The following is a 6,967-nucleotide window of genomic DNA, read 5'->3' as shown; positions in this document are numbered from 1 at the left end:
AACTAAATGTTTGTTGTACATATATTTATTAAAAGAGTAACTCCGTTTTATAATTGTACTTCAGTTTTGTTGTAAACATTGTTGTAATAAGCAATATATAATAATTTATTGACAATTATGACATTTGACTATGTATATAATCACATATTTATCCTACATTAGGAAGTCACAACATGAGCGATATCATGACATGCAAGTCTAACAAAGCATTTTTTTATTATGAGGGTTCGAATCCTACGAGTTTTTGTTTAAAATTGCATTTTTATATTTGGAACGCGATCTGCGGCCGACATGGCGGGTGACAAATACGCGCGCCGCCCTCATGAATGACAATTGAAGAGATGTTTTTATAAAGACGGGCCGATTTTTACATTTATGCTAAAGAAATTGTGCCCATAAAAATTGTGTTGGAATGATGACTACGATTTTTCACTGTCGACGAAATGCGATTTTATGAGGCAATTGTGTACCAATGATAAAGGAGGTGCAATAGATTTGACGCTGAATAATTAAAACATTTAAAAAGAGATTTTATATAATTTTTTATAAGTACATTTTTTAATATTTTTTACGAGCTATTTTGCCTTCGATTCATATACTATATGCTTAAATATGTCGATAGCTATAGCTTAGCCTGTTTGTATTCTGGTCGATCAAAGTAACATTAAGCTTATTTCACCGAGTAAGCAATATTCAGACAACGCGCAGTGATTTCAGGAATTCGCTTAAATGTTCATGTTGATACGAACTGCCGAGCACAATTTTATAAAATTTATATTATTTATTTACTTATCTTTTTATAAGCTTTTATCTACTTTATCGAGTGGAGTTTGATTATAATCATTTAGAGTACTTTTAATATTTTTACCTAATTAACTGTTCTAAAAATATTTACATACTTTATAATTTTCAAAATTTCAAAATGGAGATACATTTAAGGTATTGATTTACAAAATCATATTATAGTAAAAATATAAATGTTTAGTTTTATTTATAGATATTAAATTAACTTCCCGACTGTACCTAGTATATCCCTAAGCCCCAGTGGATACATTTGATTAACCTGACTAGACAGGCTTCATTGATTTACCGTTTGGCATCTACTTTAATCCTTGGCTAATGGCTATCTGGTTACGTGAAGTATAAATAGAGTATGTTATATTAATATCTATACAATTATAGAAGATAATATACATTGGATATTATTATTTACTTTATTGTGAGAATTGTTAAGAAAAAAATATTAGTGATTTTGTTGACCCTACCTTACAAAGCTCTGAAGTATTTTCTCCCAAAGTGCTGGTAGGTTTTTGACAATTAATAAGCGACGGTGTCGTTTATTTATTGAATAAAGGTTTTGCAATTGATTTTGCACATATAGATTATTGTTAAAATGCGTAAACTATACTAATTAGAAATGTGAGGAAAGACATTTTTTATAAAAAAAATTAAGCTATTGCTTGACATCAAAATAGAGCACAAGAGAGTCTTACAATTTAAAGTAACATCTGTAAAGATCCCACTTCTGGGCAGAAACCTCTCTTATCAAGAAGTAAGTTTGTAGTTTATTCCACCACGCTGCACCAGTTTGGCTCGGTGGATACACGTGGTGTAGTTTCAGGACGATATTTTCCTCCGGGCACGAAACAAATACAATACAACAAGTTAAAATCAGTAGAACTTTTCAAAATTTGAGTCTACGGCAATATCCAAGCGTTTCCTCATCTCGGCCATCCCGACTAATAAGTAGTAAATAACTCATATATATTAAATTTACATTTGAATATATATTTATATAAATTCACTTGTGATGACCTCTTGTTTTTATAAGCTTCGATATTTATCGGAAGCAACGTAAAAACGGTTCGACTGATGTCTGACGTTAATCGCCCGTTAGAGACGTATTATTCACGGGCACGCGTTGCACAGTGTCCGCCACCCTGTATCACCCAGTATGCGACACTAACTATTATCACCGATAGTACAATATTAAATCAAACAAAAATAAACCTTATTGTGTAATAATAAAGATCAAAGTACAATAGCGATTGGGCTAGTTAAGCTTTATGAAAATTGGTAAAATCGTTAAACTAATCCAAGCCAATATATTCTCTATTTCCCAATGAATAAAATTAATATCCTTTTAAATTTACCGTGTACGACCGTTCAGAACTGCCCCTTGAACTGAACTAATACTTTAAAATATTTTGAGCTTTATTTTTATGTATATAAAATATATGTTGGATTGGTGCAGCTGTCGCTTTAAAGTAGCAATATATTTATTTCTATGGGTATGGTATTGCAGTTATTATGCCAATATCAACAGGCACAGTCGTATTCGACAATTAATTATTTGTAAACAATACCTCTTAATGTTTTCGTGTCATGAATCAATGGATATGGTAATAAATATGTATAATCGTTTTCAGTGCTAATATTTATTTAAATACGCAATGAGTATTGTTTTACAAATTATGTTTTACACAAAAGTATTAAAGTAAACGTCTTGAGGAGGCTTGGAGCTTATTCCATCTCGCCGTTCCAATGCGGATTAGTGTAGTCAACCACAAAAGTATCTAACTGGATATGTGGATATGGAGTATTCCAAATGGAATTCATCAGAAAAATTTCCTCACGATGTTTTCTTTCAAGACATAAATTATAAACACACATTAAGCAAATGAAAACTCAGTATTACTTCGAATCCTAAATCTTAGTTTAATATTCACCTGTTCTATCCACTGGGCCATCTCGGCATATTATACATACAATAATAACTACGTACATAAATAGTAAATTAGTGTTTTCTTTAACCATATTTATGGTTTGAGATAAACTATACAACTACCTACATTCCATTTTTGTTTTACTATTATTATTTTCTTTTGTTTCTTTTTTCGTTTTATCACAAATTTTATCATATTTATAAAACGTTTATGGGTGTAATTTATATGAGTATTATTTTAACAATTGTAGTACCGCCTGCATGGGTAGAGAATGTTTAAGGTATTAAGTATACTTTTTCTACCAATTACAATAATTTTGTTATATAATACGCATTTTTTAAAATAAAGTATTGTTATAATCCATATATAATCATTATAATAAATTTTATTATATATCTTAATGTTTATTAATGAAATATTATAACATATTGATAAAGACTATATAAAACGTACTTCAAATGATACGTCTTGTTTCAAATAAAACAGAATTCTTATTATAATACAATATTTATTTTTCGTTTTAACTTCTTGTTAATATATTCTCAAATTGATATAACCTATTTAAGTATTTTATTTAAAGAAATGAAAATATAATTTACGCTTTATGTTAAACAAGTGTAGTATAGGGTAGTTTCAAAATTTTTAGTTTGCGAAGTGCGTAGCTGATGTGTGATGAAGCAGAAGGCTTCCACTCGGTCGAGCATGAAGATACCGCGATAGTACGCTTCGCTACCTCACTATGGGTAGTGTTGACTTCATTACCTATTATAAAGTGTAGTTTTTAGCTATTTCTCCAGTGCAGGTAGTGCCTATTCTTAAAAATTAACGTCATTTTCACTTAGTTTTGTTCAACGAAATATATTTTTTTAATTGTTTAAATCAATGAAAGGAGTTTATATTTCATTATTATTTTAGTTTTTTTTTACATTGTTTTTTAAGTAAAATTTTGAGTAAAAGATTTGTTTCAGCTTGAAATGTAATCGTATGTGAGATTAAATCGTGTCTATAATATAATCAACACATCTGCCGGTAAAACAAAACGAAACTCCCAAAACGGCCCTCGAATTTAATACTCCTAAAATGAATATTTATAAAGGCGTCAACTGTTAATCCTGCATTGTTACAATTTTCACTCGTCGAGTCGTGACTGATGGCGTCAAGACAATACGGGGCTCTTATGGTGAGTGTACACTGAAGGGAAGTAAGTAAAAATATTCTTGTGAATTTCAAAATCATATATATAATAATAATTTAAAATATATATATGTGTATATATTTTAAATTATTATAGACTTCCGGATATATTTAGCTCAACCAGTTTGAGTTAATTATTGTCATATCTCTTTATTAATTATTGTTATTTTATATTATATTATTATATATACATTATTATATTTTATATTATTATATATACGCAACACACCTAATAATACAATATCACATCAATTAGTAGCTCATTCATACAATCTAGCAGATCATACCAAATGTACGTGTCCCATTATTAATAAAACAGATCAAACTAAATACTTAGGTATAACAATTGATAAAAATCTTATTTTTATAGGGCATCTAAAACAATTAAGTCAAAAACTCAGAAAACTTACATATGTTTTCAAAAATATGAGGCATATCGCTGACTGGACCCTCATCAGGACTGTTGTATCATTGAATAGCATACTGTATAACTGTATAGGGTGGTTCTAACAAAACGCACATAATTGAAGTTGAAAGAGCTCAAAGAATGACACTTAAAGTAGCTCTCTCTAAGACACGCATATTTCCTACTGTAGACTTATATTGGGAAGCAAATGTTCTAGCAGTCAGAAAACTTTACATTTTGAACATCATTTTAAAAAAGCACTCCAGGATTAAGGCCTCACTGATTGATATAGCTGACTCTAGAAGATCTTATGAAGTATGTAAATCTGTAATGGTCAAAACTTTTATGCCCAAAAATTCTTTGATTTTAAAGCAGCCAGGCTTTCAAATTTACTAAAATTCGCATGTAAGAGGAAATTAACTGACTGGCTTTTAAAACTGGACTATGAAGAGACAGAAAAATTATTAATTTAATACATTAATAATAAACAAGCAATTGTAGTAAAAAAATAATCTACGCACCATATATACACATACATACAAGACACACAAACACACACACACACACACACCCATACACATGCGCTCACACGCACATATTCAGAAGCATACATTATCTCTTTATTTCTATTAGCATAAGTATAACTTATTACTAGATAATATATTGTAAAAGCTTTAGTGTTTCTCCTGTTTTCTATAAAATTAAACAAATAAATAGTTCCTTACTCAAGAGGGGGAGCCAGGAGACCCTTAGCACAGGGCAACCTAGTTTGGGCTCCTGTCTCCCACATATAACTGTATTTATATATATTATAAAAAAAGAAAATGTAAACATTATTGTCTGTGGGAGAGAATAAATAAATTTATTATTATTATTATTTATTATATTTAGAATATATTGCGATTAATTTGAGTAATATTTTTTTACTGTATTTATTTATTAAGGATCTCCAACAAAGGATATATACTAACAAGTACATTACATCGAGGAATAATATTTTAAAGTATGTGTGATCCTTCAATTAAAAAAAGACCACAGCAAGCACATAAATAATGAATAAACAGAAATTACTATAATTATACTGCAGTAATTAAGGTGTTTGTATAATATGCGTTTTATTTATTTAAATAAAACGTTTTATAAACTGAGAATTCGAGGCAGTGTACGCGTACCGAGCGGTGTTCATCTTAGGAATTAGAGAACAAAAGGCTTAAGTGAGCTTCGACGCCTCCGCGTTGTCTTAGCGCTTCATATAAAACATCTCGTCTAGCAGATGACGGCCCGTCCTTTACAGATCAGAACTTCTTAACTGTTTGATTTTCGTTATTATTGTACACAAGTAAATAATTAATGGTATATAACTTAAATATGTCATTGTAAAAGGACTATATAATAATAATAATAATGTCCTCCAGACCGATTTCGGCCACGGCGGCCAATCTCAAGAGAGATTAGCCAATTACGCAGGATATATTATAGTGCACAAGTATGTGCGAAAACACAAGTGCTACCTATTCCCTAAACTCTCTATTCCCTAACTCTCACAATCCGATGGGACGGCAATCCGACACGACCGGAAAGAGTTCGGGCGCAGGACCAACGGCTTTACGTGCTTTCCGAGGCACGGGAGTGAACACACTTCCAACTTCCAGACTGAGGGCTGTTACTGAGAAATTTCTGACAGAAAAACCCAATAACTTTTTATTGGCCCGACCTGGGAATTGACAGGACCTCCGAGTCTGCGGCCTTACATCAAGCCACTAGACCAACGAGGCAGTCGGAGAAAGGACTGTATACAGAATATTTAAATAATAGCTAACAAAACCTTATGTGTGCTCGAAGCATGCTCATTGTTTCATCATCCTCTCTTGCTCAGCGGCGAAGAATAACATCGTGAGGAAACCTGCATGTTTTTTTTTTATAGAATAGGTAGACTGACGAGCATAGTAGCATTTGTAAGAAATGTTAACCATCGTTTACATGGCCAATGCGCCACCAACCTTGGGAACTAAGATGTTATGTCCCTTGTGCCTGTAATTACACTGGCTCACTTACTATTCAAACCGGGACACAACAATACCAAGTACTACTGTTTTGCGTTAGAATATCTGATGAGTGGGTGGTAGCTATCCATACGAGCTTGAACAAAGCCCTACCACCTACTAAAAAGTTGTGAGAGAGGGAGTTTAGCCGCTTCTTTAGCCTTAGACTTTTTTAAATATTAAATATCATATTTATAGTTTTCTATATAAAATAATTACATAATATCTATATAAATCTACATCATTAGTTATTACAATATATTTTAACATTATTTATGATATCCCAAAAAATATCCTTCGAGCCGGATTTGAACCAGCGACCTATGGATTACAATTGACGGCTATCTACAGTCCACCGCTCTACCAACTGAGCTATCGAAGGCTTGACTAAACTTGTTATTTTACAATACATATCTTCTTTTTTATACCGAAATCGTTGCGTAATAGAATGGAATGCATAACGTCGTACGCGTTGGTGAAAGGTGTTTTTACAAAAAAAAAATATCGATGCATAAAGCAAGTATCACAAGATGCTGAGATTAAGATATAAAATATATCTAAGCCAGCGAATAGAGTTTTGATAAGCGAAAACCATTTTT

The 6,967-nt window shown here is 31.4% G+C and overlaps 1 non-coding gene across 1 annotated transcript; it reads right to left on the bottom strand.

Moving 5' to 3' along the window:
• Nucleotides 1-6,661: 6,661 nt before the first annotated feature.
• Nucleotides 6,662-6,750, bottom strand: Trnay-gua (transfer RNA tyrosine (anticodon GUA)). Its single transcript is given in 2 exon segments — nucleotides 6,662-6,697; nucleotides 6,714-6,750. It is a non-coding gene; the product is annotated as a tRNA-Tyr (tRNA).
• Nucleotides 6,751-6,967: the final 217 nt, after the last annotated feature.

Source organism: Nymphalis io, chromosome 4 (assembly GCF_905147045.1).
Source record: "Nymphalis io chromosome 4, ilAglIoxx1.1, whole genome shotgun sequence".
Taxonomy (NCBI): domain Eukaryota; kingdom Metazoa; phylum Arthropoda; class Insecta; order Lepidoptera; family Nymphalidae; genus Nymphalis; species Nymphalis io.
This window is presented reverse-complemented; position numbering and strand designations above follow the sequence as displayed.